The sequence below is a fragment of the Eumetopias jubatus genome, unplaced genomic scaffold, assembly GCF_037043125.1.
Source record: "Eumetopias jubatus isolate StellerSeaLion01/CBP00866 unplaced genomic scaffold, mEumJub1_p1.0 scaffold_11, whole genome shotgun sequence".
Lineage (NCBI taxonomy): Eukaryota > Metazoa > Chordata > Mammalia > Carnivora > Otariidae > Eumetopias > Eumetopias jubatus.
In genome coordinates, this window is record NW_028274817.1 from 55,521,916 (window position 1) to 55,543,258 (window position 21,343).

Below are 21,343 nucleotides of genomic sequence, written 5' to 3' on the forward strand. Positions count from 1 at the left end.
CACTGTAGCACCTGTGATCTGTTTATCCCTTAAACCACATTACCACACTTCTTAACTTATTTGATGTGGCTTCTTCTCTCCTTTTTGTTGTGGAGTTTGTTCTGTCAGTCTTCAGGTTGATTTCTGTGATATTTAGAATGATTTGATAGTTATTTAGTTGTGCTCCAAGGATGAAATGAACCTAGGGTCCTCCTAATCTGTCTTCATCTTAATTCCCCCATGATCATTTTAACTGATGAAGAAAAAGCATAAGTACAACATCCATTCATGATAAAAACCTTCACCAAAGTAGGCTTAGAGGGAACATTCCTCAACATAATAAAGGCCATATATGAAAAACTCGTAGCTAACATCATACTCGATAGTGAAAAACTGAGAGCTTTTCCCCCAAGATCAGGAAAGATGTCCACTCTCACCACTATTGTTCAACAGTTACTGGAAGTACTAGCCACAGGAATTAGACAAGAAAAATAAATAAAAGGCATTCAACTTAGTAAGAAAAAAACTATATTGTCACTATTTGTAGATAACATGATACTTATTGTATGTTGTAAACCCAAAAGCCTCCATCAAAATACCATAGAAGTGATAAATGAATTCAATTAACTCACTAGATATAAAATCAATGTACAGAAATCTGTTTCATTTCTTACAATAATAATGAAGCAGCAGAAAGAGAAAGTAAGAAAACAATTCTATTTACAATTGCACCAAAAAGATTATAATACCTAGGAAAAACTTACCAAGGGAAGTGAAAGAGCTATATCTGAAAAATATAAAACTTTGTTGGAAGAAATTGAAGATGACACAAAGAAATGAAAGAAATTCCACGTTCATCAATTGGGAGAACCAAGACTTAAAATATCCTTACTATCTAAAGTGATCCAAAGGGGAAAAAAAAAAGTGATCCAAAGATTTAATGCATTCTTTATCAAAATCCAACAACATTTCTGAGAGAACAAGAGCAAACAATCCTAAAATTTGTATGAAACCACAAAAGGCCCCAAATAGCCAAAGCAATCTTGAAAAAGAAAATGAAACTTGAGGTATCACAATTCCAGATCTTAAGATACGCTACAAAGCTGTTGTCATCAAATATTATGGTCCTAGCACAAAAATACACATATAGATCAATGGAACAGAACAGAGACCTCAGAAATAAATTCATGCTTATACTGTCAATCTATGAAAAAAGAAATAAGAATATGCAAAAGAAAAATGACAGTCTCTTCAACAAACTGTGTTGGGAAAACAGGACAGCCACATGCAAAAGAATGAAACTGGACCATTTTCTTATACCGTATACAAAAATCAACTCAAAATTGATTAAAGATATAAATGTGAGACACGAAACCATGAAATTCTTAGTAGAAAACCTCACCAGTAATCTCTTTGACATCAGCCATAGACACATTTTCCCTAGAATATATCTACTTTGGCAAATGAAAGAAAAGCAAAAAGAAGTTACTGGGATATACCAAAAAGAAAAAAAAAATGTACAGCAAAGGAAACAATCAATAAAACAAAAAGACAACCCTCCAATTGGGAGAAGACACTTGCAAATGACATATCCAATAAGAGGTTAAGATCCAAAATATATAATGAACTTATAACACTGAACACCAACAAACCACAAACAATCCAATTAAAAATTGGGCATTATACATGAGTAGACATTTTTCATAGAGGACATACAGATGGCCAACAGACACATGAAAAGATGCTTGACATCACTCATCACCAGGGAAATACAGATCAAAACCACAATGAGGTATCACATCATATCTGTCAGAATGGCTAAAATCAAAAATACAAGAAATAACACCAGGTGTTATATGGAAGTGTTGAATCACTATATTGTACACCTGAAACTAATATTACACTGTATGCTAACTAACTAGAATTTAAATAAAAACTTAAATAAATAAATAAAAAGAAATAACAAGTGTTTTCAAGCCTGTAGAGAAAAAGACACCCTCATGCACTGTTTGTGGGAATGCAGGATGATGCAGCCACACTGGAAAACAGTGTAGACATTCCTCAAAACACTAAAAAGAGAATTAACATGTGATCCAGTGATTCCACTACTGGGTATTTACCTAAATAATATGTAAACACTAATTTGAAAAGATATATGCACCCTTATGTTTATTGTAGCATCATTTACAATAGCCAAGATATGGAAGAACCCAAGTGTCCATCCATATATGAATGAATAAAAAAAATGGTGTATATATATATAACAGAATACTAATAAGCCATAAAAAATGAAATCTTGCCATTTGCAACAACATGGATGGATCTAGAGGATACAATGTTAAGCCAAATAAGTCAGTCAGAGAAAGAAAAATACCATATGATTTAATTTATATGTACAATTTAAGAAACAAAATAACTGAACAAAGAAACAAACAAAAACCCCAGACTGTTAAAAATAGAAAAGAAACTGGTAGTTGCTAGAGGGGAGGTGGGGGGGATGGGTGGGTGAAATACGTGAAGTGATTAAGAGTACACTTATGATGAGGACTGACTAATGCATAGAACGGTTGAATCATTATACTGTGCACCTGAAATTAATATAACACAGTATATAATTATACTGGAATTAGAATTTTTAAAAAAGTAACAAATACAGAAGACATGAACAGACATTTTTCCAAAGAAGACATCCAAATGGCCAACAGACACATGAAAAAGTGCTCCACATCGCTCGGCATCAGGGAAATCCAAATGAAAACCTCAATGAGATATCACCTCACACCCATCAGAATGGCTAAAATTAACAAGTCAGGAAACAACAGATGTTGGCAGGGATGCGGAAAAAAGAGAACCCTCCTACACTGTTGGTGGGAATGCAAGCTGGTGTGGTCAATCTGGAAAACAGTATGGAGGTTCTTCAAAAAGTTGAAAATAGAGCTACCATAAGATCCAGCAATTGTACTACAGGGTATTTACACCAAAGATACAAATGTAGGGATCTGGAGGGGTACGTGCACCCCAATGTTTATAGTAGCAATGTCCACAATAGCCAAATTGTGGAAAGAGCCAAGATGTCCATCAACAGATGAATGAATAAAGAAGTTGTGGTATATATATATATATATATATATATATATATATATATATATATACACAATGGAATATTAGGCAGCCATCAAAAGGAATGAAATCTTGCCATTTGCAACAACGTGGATGGAACTGGAGAGTGTTATGCTGAGCGAAATAAGTCAATCAGAGAAAGACATGTAACATATGACTTCACGTGAGGAATTCTTAATCTCAGGAAACAAACTGAAAGTTGCTGGAGTGGGAGGGATGGGGTGCCTGGGTGATAGACATTGGGGAGGGTATGTGCTATGGTGAGCGCTGTGAATTGTGCAAGACTGTTGGATCACAGATCTGTACCTCTGAAACAAATAATACATGATAATGTTAAGAAAAGAAGAAGAAGAAGATAGCAGGAGGGCAAGAATGAAGGGGGGGAAATTGGAGGGGGAGATGAACCATGAGAGACTATGGACTCTGAAAAACAAACTGAGGGTTCTAGACGGGAGGGGTGTGGGAGGCTGGGTTAGCCTGGTGATGGGTATTAAAGAGGGCACGTTCTGCATGGAGCACTGGGTATTATATGCAAATAATGAATCATGGAACACTACATTAAAAACGAATGATGTAATGTATGGTAATTAACATAACATAATCATAATAAAAAAAGAGACAATTTAGCCAAAAAAAGTAACAAATACATGTATATACATATATGGATTTTTGCTTCATTAACACATACGCTAAAATTAAAACAATACAGAGAAAATTACCATGACCCCTGGATAAGGATAAAAATGCAAATTTGTAAAGCATTCCATATTTTAGGTGATGATTGCATGATGATGTGAATGTACCTAATACTACTGAACTGTATACTAAAATGGTCTAAAATGGTAAATTTTATGCTATGTATATTTTGTTACCACAAAAAAGAACATATTTGTTCAAGTCACTAATCTCCTACGATCAAAAACTGATAACAAAGTTATAAAAAAGAAGAGACTATTAGTTTCTAGTATACTACCAAATTTGTGCCTATTTTTCTTCCATAGTTGCTTAAATAAAGTATTTAAGTTTCAGTTCAAACATGTTAAGCAAAGTTAATTTACATATTTTTAACCACACAAATGAAGTATATAATTTAAAATGATACAACAGTGATGGAAGGGAAGAAACAGGATGCTCCCTGAGAACATGATGGGAAACACACATTGAATTAGGGGGACCTCTGAGACAGAGAGAGGGAGAGTCAAGAAAAGTGACCCAGGGGGGCCTGACTTATGAAGGCTCTCAGGCAGGAAGCGCTCACTGGAGGGGCGTGTGCAGCCTGTAGGCCAGGCTGAGGACCAGGTCAGTTTGGCTCTGAGCTCGGAGGGAAAGCTTGGATGGGCTTCAAGCATGGGAGGGGCGGAATCAGATGTGTGCTGGTGGGGAGAATGGAGGGGAAGCTGGTGGAGACACAGCATTTGGGCCTCTACAATTTTTCAGTGTGGTGAGGCCTCCTCTCTCAGATTTCCCTGCAGTTCATCTCTCTGACTTGGCCCCTCACATTTTGAAATGTGTTTGACTATAACAACAGAGTCAACAAGGACATATGCAATAAGATACATAACATCTTCACTGTAAGTTTAATTTATAAAAACAGTCACAGAAGAGAGTTACATTCACAAAAGAAAGTTGAAAAGAATACTCATACGTTGTCAATTCACTTTTGATTTGCAAATCAACAATAACAGTAATTGACAGAAGTGCAGCCTAATTTTGGACAATTTGGTTTGGCTCTGCAGCAGTTAATACCAAAACATAGAAAAGAGAGGAATAGAGTAAATTAACATTAACAGCATTGATAGAAAAACCTGGCCAAGTTCAAATATATAACAAAAACCAAGTTTACCTTAAGATAGTTTCCAGATTGATAAGGAAATTCAAATCACTAAATGTATTTTGAAATATGCATTTGAGAAAATCAGAAGATGTTTAGGAAGATATACTTTAAGCATTTTCACTTAGGATATTAATTTTATTTTTTATTTTTTAAGATTTTATTTATTTAACAGAGAGAGACACAGCGAGAGAGGGAACACAAGCAGGGGGCGTGGGAGAGAGAGAAGCAGGCTTCCCGCTGAGCAGAGAGCCTTATGTGGGACTTGATCCCAGGACCTTGGGATCATGACCTGAGCCGAAGGCAGACATTTAACGACTGAGCCACCCAGGTGCCCCTAGGATATTAATTTTAAAAAGTGGTTATTTCTATGGAGGTTCATTCTCTCTACATGGTTTGTTTGGCCACTGTAGCTATAAGACTTGTATCCTTGCTGCTGTTTGGAAAGTTGTTTCTCCCTGTGTGGAAAACCAGCAACACACTTCAAAATTAGAGCAAATGAATACATTTTTTTTTTTAGATGGAAAATTCAGGAGGGGAACTTCCTATTCATTTTTCTTTAGAAATAGAATAAATGGGAAATTAGCCTCAAATTAAAATCTATTTTGGCCTAAATTTAATCTCTAGTGCTAACTTCTTTGTAGCAGCTAATGAAAATTCAAATGTATTCTGTGTTTGTTCAAAATGTATCAAACTGCCATTCGAAGAATATTAAACTTCAATAACAAATCACGTTCCTAAAACATAATTGACTTCCTGAAGATCACTGCCATTTGTGACTTTTAAGTACCTGGTCTTCCCTCAGATATGCCATATAAATGCCAGAGAATGACGTGTACAATCAATTCTCCACTCTTCTGAATAGTAGTTATACAATACTGCTATGCTACATTGCCACAGAAAGCTACTACAATGATCCTGTGATTTTTTTTCAACATTATGACATTTTGCATTCTAAACACTTAGATATGACTTAAAGACTGAAAAATCCAGCAAAACATATAGAAATGTTGGTTGTTAAAAAAATCTGCATTTTTAAGATGATTAGTATATTTATGATAATCAAAAGTGTAAATTATAACATCAAGAAAGACCTGAGAAAACTGCAAGGATAGTGCTTGTCTAGCCCAAATAATGATGTAAAGAATACTGTATGAGATCAGAAAGGCTAGATATTAAAACTGGGTTTACCTATAGCTGGTTATAAGCCTATCTGAGTCACTTGACCTCTCGGAATCAATTTTCTTGTCTTTAAAATGAGTTTTAAGGAAGCAAACAAGATGTCCTTTGTAGGTGAATAGATAAGTAAAATATGGTATATGTAAACAATAGAATATTATTCAGTGCTAAAAATAAATGAGCCAGCATGTCATGAAAAGACATGAAGAAACCTTAAATGCATATTACAAAGTGAAAGAAGCCAATCTGAGAAAGCTATATACAGTATGATTCCAATTAAATGGCATTTTGGAAATCATAAAGCAATGGAAAAAATAAAATGATCAATGGTTGCCAGGGATGGGTGTGTGTGGGGAGATAAATAGAGCACAGCATTTTGGAGGCAATGAAAACACTCTGTATGTATTATAATGATGGATATATGTCATTATGTATTTGCCAAACTCATAAAATATACAAAACCAAGAGTGAACCCAAAAGTAAACTATGGACTTTGGGTGATAATGATGTATCAATGTAGTTCATCATTGGTAATAAATATACCATTCTGTTAAATGATATTGATAATAAGAAAGGCTATGCATATGGATAAGTATGAGATATAAAGGAAATCTATTCACTTTCATCTTAATTTTATTGTAAAGCTAAATCTACACTAAAAATATTGTCTTTAAAAAATGACGTTCAGGGAACTCTACCAAACATTTAAAGAAGAAATAATACCCATTCTTCTAAAGCTGTTTCAAAAAATATAAATGGAAAGAAAACTTTCAAACTCATTATACGAGGCTAACACTACCTTGATACCAAAGCCAGACAAAGATGCCACAAAAAGGAGAATTGCAGACCAATATCTATGATGAACATGGATGTCAAAATTGTCACCAAGACACTAGCAAATAGGCTCCAACTGTACAAAAAAAGGATTATTCACCATGACCACGTGGGATTTATTCCTGGGCTACAAGGGTGGTTCAACATCCACAAATCAATCAATGTGATATATCATATTAATAAAAGAAAGGACAAGAACCATATGATCTTCTCAATAGATGCAGAAAAAGCATTTGACAAAATACAGCATCCTTTCTTGATTAAAACTCTTCAAAGAGTAGGGAGAGGGGGAACATAAATCAAAATCATAAAAGCTATCTATAAAGAGTCCACAGTGAATATCATTCTCAATAGGGAAAAACTGAGAGCTTTTCCCCTAAGGTCAGGAACACAAGGATGTCTACTCACACCACTGTTGGTCAGCATAGTATTGGAAGTCCTAGCCTCAGCAATCGGACAATAAAAAGAAATAAAAGGCATCCAAATTGGCAAAGAAGAAGTCAAACTCTTACTCTTAGCAGATGGCATGATACTCTATGTGGAAAACCCAAAAATTGCTAGATCTCATAAAGGAATTCAGCAAAGTTGCAGGATATAAAACCAATGCATATAAATCTGTTGCATTTCTATACACTAACAATGAGAAGGAAGAAAAAAATTAAGGAATCAATCCCATTTACAATTGCACCAAAACCATAAGTTACCTAGAATAAATCTAAGTAAAGAGGTAAAGTATCTGTAGTATGAAAACTATAGAACACTTACAAAAGAAATTGAGGAAGACATAAAGAAATGAAAACACATTCCATGTTCACGGATTGAAAGAACAAATATTGCTAAAATGTCTATGCTACCCAGAGCAATCTACACTTTCAATGTAATCCCTGTCAAAATACCATCAACATTTTTCACAGAGAGAATAAATAATCCTAAAATTTATATGGAACCAGACAAGACCTCAAATAGCCAGAGGAATGTTGAAAAAGAAAACCAAAGCTGGTGGCATCATAATTCTGTACTTCAAGCTATATTACAAAGCTGTAATCATCAAGACAGTATAGTACTGGCACAGAAACAGACACATAGATCACTGGAACCGAATAGAAAACCCAGAAATGGACCCTCAACTCTACGGTCAACTAATCTTCGACAAAGCAAGGAAGAATATCCAATGGAAAGAAGACAGTCTCTTCAACAAACGGTGTTGGGAAAATTGGACCGCCATATGCAGAAGAATGAAACTGGACCATTCACTTACACCATACACAAAGATAAACTCAAAATGGGTGAAAGACCTAAATGTGAGACAGGACTCCATCCAAATCCACAGGCAGGAACTTATTTAACCTTAGCCACAGCAACTTCTTCCTAGACACTTCTTCATAGGCAACAAAAACAAAAGCAAAAATGAACTATTGGGACTTAATCAAGATAAAAAGGTTTTGCACAGCAAAGGAAACAGTCAACCAAACCAAAAGACAAACTACAGAACGGGAGAAGATATTTGCCAATGTCTTATCAGATAAAGGGCTAGTATCCAAAATCTATAAAGAACTTATCAAACTCAACACCCAAAAAACAAAAAATCCAAACAAGAAATGGGCAGAAAACATGAATGGACATTTCTCCAAGGAAGACATATAAATAGCCAACAGACACATGAAAAAAACACTCTGCATCACTTAGCATCAGGGAAATACAACTCACAACCACAATGAGATACCACCACACACCACTCAGAATGGCTAAAATTAACAAGTCAGAAAACAACAAATGTTAGCAAAGAGATGGGGAAAGGGGAACCCTCTTACACTGTTTGTGGGAATGCAAGCTGGTACAGCCACTCTGGAAAACAGTATGGACGTTCCTCAAAAAATTAAAATAGAGCTACCCTATGACCCAGGAATTGCACTACTGGGTACCCAGAGGACACAAATGTAGTGATCCAAAGTGACACCTGCACCCCAATGTTTATAGCAGCAATGTCCACAATAGCCAAACTGTGGAAAGAGCCCAGATGTCCAACAGATGAATGGATAAAGAAGATGTGGTATATATGTATATACCATATGGCTAAGAATTCTTCTACATCATATGCAATTTTTCTTTTTCTTTCTTTCTTTCCTTCTTTCTTTCTTTCTTTCTTTCTTTCTTTTTCTTTCTTTCTTCTTTCTTTTCTTTCTTTCTTTTGTAGAAAAAATTTTATTACAGTCATATACAATCAACAAAAATGGGAAATAACTCAAATATTTAATACAAAGTTATGCTACATTCATATGATGAAATATTGTGTAGCTATTAAAATAATCTTCTTAAAGAACCTTAATGGATGGTACATTTTGACAAGGTTATTATTTAATTTAATTTAATTTTATTTTATTTTTCTTTCAAGTTTTTATTTAAATTCCAGTTAGTTAACATATAGTGTAATATTAGTTTCAGGAATAGAATTTAGTCATTCACCATTTACATTATATACATATAATGGAATATTACGCAGCCATCCAAAAAAGAAATCTTACCATTTGCAATGACATGGATAGAAATAGAGGGTATTATGCTAAATGAAATTAGTCAGCCAGAAAAAGACAATTATCATATTATTTCACTCATAAGTGGAATATAAGAAACAATGCAGAGGATCATAGGGGAAGTGAGGGAAAAATAAAGTAAGACAAAATCATAAAGGGAGAAAAACCATAAGAGACTCTTTTTTTTTTTTTTTAGATTTTTTAATTTATTTATTTATTTGACAGAGAGAGAGAGAGAGAGAGCACAAGTAGGCAGGCAGGCAGGCAGGCAGAGGCAGAGGGAGAAGCAGGCTCCCCGCCGAGCAGGGAGCCTGATGTGGGGCTCGATCCCAGGACCCTGGGATCATGACCTGAGCCGAAGGCAGACGCTTAACCGACTGAGCCACCCAGGCGCCCCAAGAGACTCTTAACTATAGGAAACAAACTGAGGGTTGCTGGAGGGAAGATGGGTGGGGCGATGGGGTAAGTGGGTGATGGGCATTAAGGAGGACAAGTAATGTAATGGGCACTGGGTGTTACATGCAACTAACAAAACTGAACCCTACCACTGAAACTAATGATACATTATATGTTAACTAATAGCATTTAAGTAAAATAAAAAATTTAAAAATGAGGTTCAATCCAATGTTAATTTTCAATGAGTCTATGTGGAATACATTACTTCCAAGATAACAATTTATTGACTTGTCATTTATCAATTTTATATGTAAATCCTGTCTCCTTTACCTAGTCTGCAAGCTCCATACTAGGAGAAAATGAATTATTCTTACCTTCGCATTTCTTGATGCCAGACACTGTATTGGGTTCATGGTGGTGTCCAGTGAATGACTGGAGAATAACCAAATGGGTGTTGTGAAGGGACATGACCAGGAGGAAGAAAAAGGGCTACTTGCCCAACAGTAACAATTGTGTGTGATTCTCTAGTAATAGGTATATTCTTCAGTCTCTCCAAAATCACGTTCTGCCTGACCTTCCTCCAAGATGTAATAACAAATGTGAGTAGTGAGCAAAGACAGAGATGGTTGTCAAACACTGAAAGTGGCAATAACTCTGCCTTTATTTTACTCATTCACTGTCTGATGATGCCATTCTTTATGATCAGCTTATGCTTGTGCCTACTGAAGCACTATATGTCAAATATCTGTTCTAGAAAACAAAGCAATGTGTTACATTGAACATAATTTTAGAACAATTTTGTGACAGAACTTGTCTTATTCTAAATTTAAAGAACACATGAGAGCAGGGGGAAAAGATGGTGGGGGAGTAGGGGACCCTATTCCAACCAGTCCCCGGAATTGAGGTAGATATCTACCAGACCACTCTGAACACCCACAAAATCAGCCTGAGATGTAAGAAGATAGATCTGGATCTCTACAAACAGAAGAGCGCAGGTGGTTGGCTTTGAGGTATGAAACGGGGAGCCCTGATTCCAAGAGCAGATATTGGAGGATAAATGGCAGCAGGAGGGAGCCTGGCCATGGGGATCCTACACCACCAGTGAGCGATAGCCTCCCACGCTGGAGACGGTAGCACGGGGGAAAGGACTTTAGATGGAAACTGGAGTGGCGGGGCCACGCATGCAAACTGTAGGTGGCTGGCGGTTTTACAAGCACAAAGGGCAGAGACATGCCCCTGACATGAAGGCAAGGACTGTGAGCACTGCTGAGGGGTGCACAACCCAGGACGCTGCAGTTTATAGCAGCACAGACAGAAACGGAGATAGTGTGGCCTGGAGAGTTCACTGAAGAAAAGACTGCGATCTCTCTGCTCTGAGGCAGAGGATTGGAAAGGGTCTCTTCTGCTCTGACTCTCAGAAGAGATGAGAAAGTCCACCAGGGAAAGCCACCAGACAACAAAAGCCCCCAAAAACTGATTTTTTAAAATTTTTTATTGTTATGTTAATCACCATATATTACATCATTAGTTTTTTGGTGCAGTGTTCCATGATTCATTGTTTGTTCATAACACCCAGTGCTCCATGCAGAACGTGCCCTCCTCAATACCCATCACCAGGCTAACCCATCCCCCTACCCCCCTCGCCTCTAGAACCCTCAGTTTGTTTTTCAGAGTCCATCATCTCTCATGGTTCGTCTCCCCCTCTGACATACTCCCCTTTACTTCCTCTCCTGTTATCTTCTTCTTTTTTTTTTCTTAAAATATGTTCCGTTATTTGCTTCAGAAGTACAGATCTGTGATTCAACAGTCTTGCACAATTCACAGCGCTCACCGTAGCACATACCCTCCCCAATGTCTATCACCCAGCCACCCCATCCCTCCCACCCCCAACCACTCCAGTAACACTCAGTTTGTTTCCTGAGATTAAGAATTCCTCATATCAGTGAGGTCATGTGATACATGTCTTTCTCTGATTGACTTATTTCACTCAGCATAACACCCTCCAGTTCCATCCACGTCGTTGCAAATGGCAAGATCTCATTCCTTTTGATGGCTGCATAATATTCCATTGTGTATATATACCACTTCTTCTTTATCCATTCATCTGTCGATGGGCATCTTGGCTCTTTCCACACTTTGGCTATTGTGGACATTGCTGCTATAAACATTGGGGTACACGTATCCCTTCGGGTCCCTACATTTGTATCTTTGTGGTAAATACCCAGTAGTGCAATTGCTGGATCGAACGGTAGCTCTAATTTCAACTGTTTGAGGAACCTCCATACTGTTTTCCAGAGTGGTTGCACCAGCTTGCATTCCCACCAACAGTGTAGGAGGGTTCCCCTTTCTCCACATCCCCGCCAACATCTGTCGTTCCCTGACTTGTTAATTTTAGCCATTCTGACGGGTGTGAGGTGGTATCTCATTGAGGTTTTGATTTGGATTTCCCTGATGCCAAGCGATGTTGAGCACTTTTTCATGTGCCTGTTGGCCATTTGGATGTCTTCTTTGGAGAAATGTCTGTTCATGTCTTCTGCCCATTTCTTGATTGGATTATTTGTTCTTTGGGTGTTGAGTTTGATAAGTTCTTTATAGATTTTGGATACTAGCCCTTTATCTGATATGTCGTTTGCAAATATTTTCTCCCATTCTGTCAGTTGTCTTTTGGTTTTGTGGACTGTTTCTTTTGCTGTGCAAAAGCTTTTTATCTTGATGAAATCCCAATAGTTCATTTTTGCCCTGGCTTCCCGTGCCTTTGGCGATGTTTCTAGGAAGAAGTTGCTGCGGCTAAGGTTGAAAAGGTTGCTACCTGTGTTCTCCTTTAGGATTTGGATGGACTCCTGTCTCACGTTTAGGTCTTTCAACCATTTGGAGTCTATTTTTGTGTGTGGTGTAAGGAAATGGTCCAGTTTCATTCTTCTGCATGTGGCTGTCCAATTTTCCCAACACCATTTGTTGAAGAGACTTTTTGCCATTGGACATTCTTTCCTGCTTTGTCAAAAATAAGTTGACCATAGAGTTGAGGGTCCATTTCTGGGCTCTCGATTCTGTTCCATTGATCTATGTGTCTGTTTTTGTGCCAGTACCATACTGTCTTGATGATGACAGCTTTGTAATAGAGCTGGAAGTCCGGAATTGTGATGCCGCCAGCTTTGCTTTTCTTTTTCAGTATTCCTCTGGCTATTCTGGGTCTCTTCTGGTTCCATACAAATTTTAGGATTATTTGTTCCATTTCTTTGAAAAAAGTGGATGGTATTTTGATGGGGATTGCATTGAATGTGTAGATTGCTCTAGGTAGCATTGACATCTTCACAATGTTGATTCTCCCAATCCATGAGCATGGAACGTTTTTCCATTTCTTTGTGTCTTCTTCAATTTCTTTCATGAGTATTTTATAGTTTTCTGAGTACAGATCCTTTGCCTCTTTGGTTAGATTTATTCCTAGGTATCTAATGGTTTTGGGTGCAATTGTAAATGGGATAGACTCCTTGATTTGTCTCTCTTCTGTCTTGTTGTTGGTGTATAGGAATGCCACTGATTTCTGTGCATTGATTTTATTTCCTGCTGCTTTACTGAATTCCTGTATGAGTTCTAGCAGTTTTGGGGTGGAGTCTTTTGGGTTTTCCAGATACAGTATCATATCATCTGCAAAGAGTGAGAGTTTGACTTCCTCTTTGCTGATTTGGATGCCTTTGATTTCTTTTTGTTGTCTGATTGCTGTGGCTAGGACTTCTAATACTATGTTGAATAGCAGTGGTGAGAGTGGACATCCCTGCCGCGTTCCTGACCTTAGGGGAAAAGCTCTCAGCCTTTCCCCATTGAGAATGATATTCGCTGTAGGTTTTTCATAGATGGCTTTTATGATATTGAGGTATGTACCCTCTATCCGTATACTCTGAAGAGTTTTGATCAAGAAAGGATGTTGTACTTTGTCAAATGCTTTTTCTGCATCTATTGAGAGGATCATATGATTCTTGCTCTTTCTTTTGTTAATGTATTGTATCACGTTGATTGATTTGCAGATGTTGAACCAGCCTTGCAGCCCAGGAATAAATCCCACTTGGTCATGGTGAATAATCCTTTTAATGTACTGTTGGATCCTATTGGCTAGTATTTTGGTGAGAATTTTTGCATCCATGTTCATCAAGGATATTGGTCTGTAATTCTCCTTTTTGATGGGGTCTTTGTCTGGTTTTGGGATCAAGGTAATGCTGGCCTCATAAAATGAGTTTGGAAGTTTCCCTTCCATTTCTATTTTTTGGAACAGTTTCAGAAGAATAGGTATTAATTCTTCTTGGAATGTCTGATAGAATTCCCCTGGGAAGCCATCTGGCCCTGGGTTTTTGTTTCTTGGGAGATTTTTGATGACTGTTTCAATTTCCTTAGTGGTTATAGGTCTGTTCAGGTTTTCTATTTCTTCCTGGTTCAATTTTGGTAGTTGATACATCTCTAGGAATGCACCCATTTCTTCCAGGTTATCTAATTTGCTGGCATATAGTTGCTCATAATATGTTCTTATAATTGTTTGGATTTCTTTGGTGTTGGTTGTGATCTCTCTTCTTTCAATAATGATTTTGTTGATTTGGGTCATTTCTCTTTTCTTTTTGATCAGTCTGGCCAGGGGTTTATCAATCTTGTTAATTCTTTCAAAGAACCAGCTCCTAGTTTTGTTGATCTGTTCTACTGTTCTCCCAAAAAACTGATTTTCACTGAGACCATCCCCCACCACAGGGGGCAGGGCAACTCTGCCCAAACAGGGTTGCTTGAGTAACAGGATGGCAGAACCCTCCCCCAGAAGGCAGGCTGGGAAAAAAAGAAGCCAGCAACCCGAAGGTCCCTATAATACAGGTGTATCTTGCTAGGGTCGTTGTCAATAATCTGGACTCTATACATTCCCTCAAACCCCATGAACAGAATGACTAGGAAGAGGAACCGCCAAAATAGGAAAGACTCAGAGATTATGACTTATGCCACAGATTCAGATATAACCGAAGATGTCAGAGATGGAATTCAGGCTAGCAATTGTGAAGACAATGGCTAGAATGGAGAAATCAATTAATGGCAACATAGTCTCTAAGGGCAGAAATGAAAACTGAATTGGCAGAATTTAAAAATGTTATCAATGAGATGCAACCTAATCTAGATAATCTAACAGCTAGGGTAAGTGAGGCAGAATGAATTAGAAACCAGAAACATAGTAGATCAGATTAACGAAACTGGAAGCTGGTTCTTTGAAAGAATTAATAAGATAGACAAACCACTCCTCAGACTTATCCAAAAGAAAAGAGAAAGACCCAAATTAACAAAATTATGAATGAAAGGGGAGAGATAACGACTAACACCAAGGAAATAGAAACGATTATTAGAAATGATTATCAAAAACTATATGCCAATAAACTGAGCAATCTGGATGAAATGGAGGCCTTCCTGGAAACCTATAAACTGCCAAGACTGAAACAGGAAGAAATTGACAACCGGAATAGGCCAATAACCAGTAACGAGATTGAAGCAGTGATCAAAAACCTCCCAAAATACAAGAGTCCGGGGCCTGATGGATTCCCTGGGGAATTCTACCAAACATTCAAAGAAGAAATAATACCTATTCTCCTGAAACTGTTTCAAAAATTAGAAGCAAAGAAAACTTCCAGACTCATTCTATGAGGCCAGCATTACCTTAATCCCCAAACCAGGCCAAGAAACAAAAAGCATTTGACAAAATACAACATCCTTTCCTGATTAAAACTGTTCGAGTATAGGGATAAAGGAACCTTCCTCAAGTTCATTAAATCCATCTATGAAAAGCCCACAGTGAATATCATCCTCAATGGGGAAAAGCTGAGAGCGTTTCCCTTAAGATCAGGAACATGTCAAAGATGCCCACTCTCACCGCTATTGTTCAACATAGTACTAGAATTCCTAGCAACCACAATCAAACAACAAAAAGAAATAAAAGGTATTCAGATTGGCAAAGAAGAAGTCAAAATCTGTCTTTTCGCAGATGACATGGTACTTTATGTGGAAAACCCAAAACATTCTAACCCAAATTACTAGAACTCATACAGCAATTCAGTAATGTGGCAGGATACAAAATCAGTGCACAGAAATCAGTTGCTTTTTTATACACTAACAACACAACTGTAGAAAGAGAAATCGGAGAAAGGATTCCATTTACAATAGCACCCAAAACAATAAGATACCTCGGAATAAACCTAACCAAAGAGGTAAAGGATCTATACTCTAGGAACTACAGAACACTCATGAAAGAAATTGAAGAAGAAACAAAAAGATGGAAAAATATTCTATGCTCATGGATCAGAGGAATAAACACTGTTAAAATGTCTATTCCACCCAGAGCAATCTATACCTTCAATGCCATCCCGATCAAAATTCCAATGATATTTTTCAAATTGGTGGAACAAACAATCCTAAAATTTGTATGGAACCAGAAAAGGTTGCGAATCACCAAGGAAATGTTGAAGAAGAAAAACAAAGCTGGGGCATCACGTTGCCCAATTTCAAGCTATATTTCAAAGCAGTGATCACAAAGTCAGCATGGTACTGGCACAAAAACAGACATATAGACCAATGGACCCTCAACTCTATGGTCAACTAATCCTTGACAAAGCAGGAAAAAACATGCAATGGAAAAAAGACAGTCTCTTCACTAAATGGTGCGGGGAAAATTGGACAGCCACATGCAGAAGAATGAAATTCGAGCATTCTCTAACACCTTTCACAAAGATAAACTCAAAATGGATGAAAGACCTCAATGTGAGACAGATATCCATCAAAGTCTTAGAGGAGAACATAGGCAGTAACCTCTTTGACATCGCCCACAACAACTTCTTTCAAAATACATCTCCAAAGGTTAGTGAAACAAAAGCAAAAATGAACTTTTGGGACTTCATCAAGATAAAAAAGCTTCTGCACAGCAAAGGAAACAGTCAATAAAACAAAGAGGCAACCCACAGAATGGGAGAAGATATTTGCAAATGACACTACAGATAAAGGGCTGGTATCCAAGATCTATAAAGAACTTCTCAAACTCAACACCCCCTAAAAAGTAATTGAGTCAAAAAGTGGGCAGAAGATATAAAAAGACACTTCTCTGAAGAAGACATACAAATGGCTAACAGACACATGAAAAAATGTTCATCATCATTAGCCATCTGGGGAATTCAAATTAAAACTACATTGAGATACCACCTTACACCAGTTAGAATGGCAAAAATGGACAGGGAAAAAACAACAAATGTTGGTGAGGATGTGGAGAAAGAGGGACATTCCTACACTGTTGGTGGGAATGCAAGTTGTTACAGCCAGTTTTGAAAACAGTGTGGAGGTTCCTCAAAAATTTAAAAATAGAGCTACCCTATTACCCAGCAATTGCACTCTTGGGTATTTACCCCAAAAACACAGATGTAGTGAAAAGAAGGGCCATATGCACCCTAATGTTCATAGCAGCAATATCCACAAAAGCCAAACTGTGGAAAGAGCTGAGATGCCCTTCAACAGATGAATGGATAAAGAAGATGTGGTCTATATATACAATGGAATATGACTCAGCCATCAGAAAGGATGAATACCCAACTTTTGCATCAACATGGATGGGACTGGAGGAGATGATGCTAAGTGAAATAAGTCAAGCAGAGAAAGTCAATTATCATATGGTTTCACTTATTTGTGGAACATAATAGCATGGAGGACATTAAGAGAAGGAAGGGAAAAATGGGGGAGGATTGGAGCGAGAGGTGAAACATGAGAGACTATGGACTCTGATAAACAAACAGGGTTTCAGAGGGGAGGGGGCAGGGGGATTGGTTAGCTCGGGAATGGGTATTAAGGAGGGCATGTACTGCATGGAGCACTGGGTGTTTCATGAAAACAATGGATCGTGGATCACCACATCAAAAACTAATGATGTATATATAGTATGGTGACTAACATAACATAATTAAATTAAAAAAAGTGACAAAAGTGTTGAGTTACTGCACTGCCTTTTATGAGGCACAGTAACATAAGCTTTAAAGAATAATCTTGCCAGATACCTTGTGTCCATTGAAGATCCAAGAATAAGAGCCAGTTTCTCATGATACCTATTTACTTTCCCTTGTAACTCATATAACAAATGTTCATGTTGTTGGTTTTGTCAGGTAGCTTCAAATAACTGTAAATTCAGATAACTAATAGAGATATAGTTATCAATATTTATGTCTAAGTACACAGCAACACATACAAATAATTACATATGATGATTATTATAGTGTGCATAATTTAGACTTTTTTTATATCTTTATCTTTGGAGAGTTAGAACTAATTACTTAGATTTAAAAGAATTAGCTTCACATTTCCTTAAATATTATACAAATGAAAGCCCCCGAGACGTGCCCACAAATTTATTCATGCATTTATATCCACACACATATGGTTAATTTCATGTGTTCTTTATTTTTTATTTATTTTTAATTTTATTATGTTAGTCATCATACAATACATAATTAGCATATGACCATATAGTTGAGGGTCCATATCTGGGTTCTCTATTCTGTTCCATTGGTCTATATGTCTGTTTTTGTGCCAGTACCATGCTGTCTTGGGGATCACAGCTTTTTAATATAGCTTGAAAGTGGGCAACGTGATGCCCCCAGGTTTGTTTTTCTTTTTCAACATTTCCGTGGTGATTCGGGGTCTTTTCTGATTCCATACAAATTTTAGGATTGTCCGTTCGAGCACTTTGAAAAATGTCATTGGAATTTTGATCGGGATGGCATTGAAGGTATAGATTGCTCTGGGTAGCATAGACATTTTAACAATATTTATTCTTCCGATCCAAGAGCATGGAATATTTTTCCATCTTTTTGTGTGTTCTTCAATTTCTTTCATGAGTGTTCTGAAGTTCCTAGAGTATAGATCCTTTACCTCTTTGGTTAGGTTTGCTCTGAGGTATCTTATGGTTTTTGGTGCTATTGTAAATGGAATCGTTTCTCTAATTTCTCTTTCTACAGTTGCGTTGTTAGTGTATAAGAAAGCAACTGATTTGGGGCATTGATTTTGTATCCTGCCACATTACTGAATTCCTGCATGAGTTCTAGTAATTTGGCAGTGGAGTCTTTGGGGTTTCCCACATAAAGTATCATGTCATTTGTGAAAAGAGAGAGTTTGACTTCTTTGCCAATTTGAATAACTTTTATTTCTTTTTGTTGTCTGATTGCTGTTGCTAGGACTTCTAGTACTATGTTGAACAATAGTAGCGAGAGTGGACATCCTTGACGTGTTCCTGATTTAAGGGAAAGGCTCTCAGCTTTTCCCCATTGAGGATGATATTCGCTGTGGGTTTTTCATAGATGGATTTTATGAACTTGAGGAATGTTCCCTCTAACCCAATACTCTGAAGAGTTTTAATCAGGAAAGGATGTTCTATTTTGTCAAATGCTTTTTTTTCATCAATTGAGAGGACCATATGTTTCTTCTCCCTCCTCTTATGAATGTTTTCTATCACATTGATTGATTTATGAATGTTGAACCATCCTTGCATCCTGGGGATAAATCCCACTTGGTCATAGTGGATGATCCTTTTAATGTATAGTTGGATCCTATTAGCTAGGATTTTGTTGAGGATTTTGGAATCCATATTCATCAGGGATATTGGTCTGAAATTCTCCTTTTTCATGGGGTCTTTGCCTGGTTTGGGGATCAAGGCAATGCTGGCCTCATAGAATGAGTTTGGAAGTTTTCATTCTGTTTCTATTGTTTTGAAACAGCTTCAGGAGAATAGGTATTATTTCTTCTTTGAATGTTTGGTAGAATTCCCCAGGGAATCCATCAGGCCCCGGACTCTTGTTTTTTGGGAGGTTTTGGATCACTGCTTCAATCTCGTTACTGGTTATTGGTCTATTCAGGTTGTCAATTTCTTCCTGTTTCAGTCTTGGAAGCTTATAGGTTTCCAGGAAGGCCTCCATTTCATCCAGATTGCTCAGTTTATTGGCATATAGTTTTTGATAATCATTTCTAATAATTGTTTCTATTTCCTTGGTGTCAGTCGTGATCTCTCCCCTTTCATTCATAATTTTATTAATTTGGGTCATTTCTCTTTTCTTTTGGATAAGTCTGTCCAGTGGTTTATCGATCTTATTAATTCTTTCAAAGAACCAACTTCTACTTTTGTTGATCTGATCTACTGTGTTTCTGGTTTCTAATTCATTGATTTTTGCACTAATTTTAATTATTTCTCTTCTAATGTGTTGCTTAGGCATTGTTTGTTGATTTTTCTCTAGTTCTTTGAGGTGTAGAGTTAGTTGGTGAATTCGGGATTTTTCTATTTTTTTTGAGTGAGGCTTGGATGGCTATGTATTTCCCCCTTAGGACCGCCTTTGCAGTATCCAATAGGTTTTGGACCGATGTGTTTTCGTTCTCATTGGCTTCCATGAATTGTTTAAGTTCTTCTTTGATTTCCTGGTTGACCCAAGCATTCCTGAGCAGAGGGGTTTTTAGCTTCCAAGTGTTTGAAATTCTGCCAAATTTTTTCTTGTGATTGAGTTCCAGTTTTAAAGCACTGTGGTCTGAGAATATGCAGGGAATAATCTCAATCTTTTGATATCGGTTGAGACCTGATTTGTGACCCAGTATGTCGTCTATTCTGGAGAAAGTTCCATGTGTGCTCGAGAAGAATGAGTATTAAAAAAAAAGAGAGAGAGAGAGAGAGAAGAATGAGTATTTTGTTGTTTTAGGGTGAAATGTTCTTTAAATATCTATGAGGTCCATCTGGTCCAGTGTATCATTCAAAGCTCTTGTTTCCTTGTTGATTTTCTGCTGAGATGATTTGTCCATTGCTGAGAGTGGAGTATTGAAGTCTCCTACAATTAACATATTGTTATCAATATGATTCTTTATTTTGGTTAACAGTTGGCTTATATAGATGGCTGCTCCTATGTTGGGGGCATAGATATTTACATTTGTTATACCTTCTTGTTGCATAGACCCTTTAAGAATGATAAAGCGTCCTTCTGTGTCTCTAATTACAGACTTTAGTTTAAAATCTAATTTGTCTCATATAAGAATTGCTACCCCAGCTTTCTTTTGAGGTCCCCTGACATGGAAGATGGATCTCTATCCCTTCACTTTCAGTCTGGATGTATCTTTAGGTTCAAAATGAGTCTCTTGTAGGCAGCATGTGGATGGGTTCTTTTTATCCAATCTGCAACCCTGTGCCATTCTATGGGAGCATTTCGGCCATTCACGTGGAGAGTGGGGTTATTGAGACATATGAATTATTTGTCATCACGTTGCCTGTGAAGGCGTTGTTTTTATAGATTGTCCCTGTAAATTTCTGCTGTATATCACTCTTGGGGTCTTTCTCCTTTTATAGAACCCCCTTATTATTTCTTGCAGGGCTAGGTTAGTGGTCACATATTCTTTCAGTTTCTACCAGTCGTGGAAGCTCTCCATCTCTCCACCCATTCTAAATGACAGCCTT

General features: G+C 37.2%; 1 protein-coding gene and 1 non-coding gene across 2 annotated transcripts in view; one reads left to right on the forward strand and one right to left on the reverse strand.

The window, feature by feature from the left end:
- The window catches only part of DACH2 (dachshund family transcription factor 2), a 902,406-nt gene that overhangs the window by 285,694 nt on the left and 595,369 nt on the right, over positions 1 to 21,343 (reverse strand). The window lies entirely within an intron of this gene.
- On the forward strand, positions 3,763 to 3,872 carry LOC114207588 (U6 spliceosomal RNA). Its single transcript, XR_003608886.2, has one exon. It is a non-coding gene; the product is annotated as a U6 spliceosomal RNA (small nuclear RNA).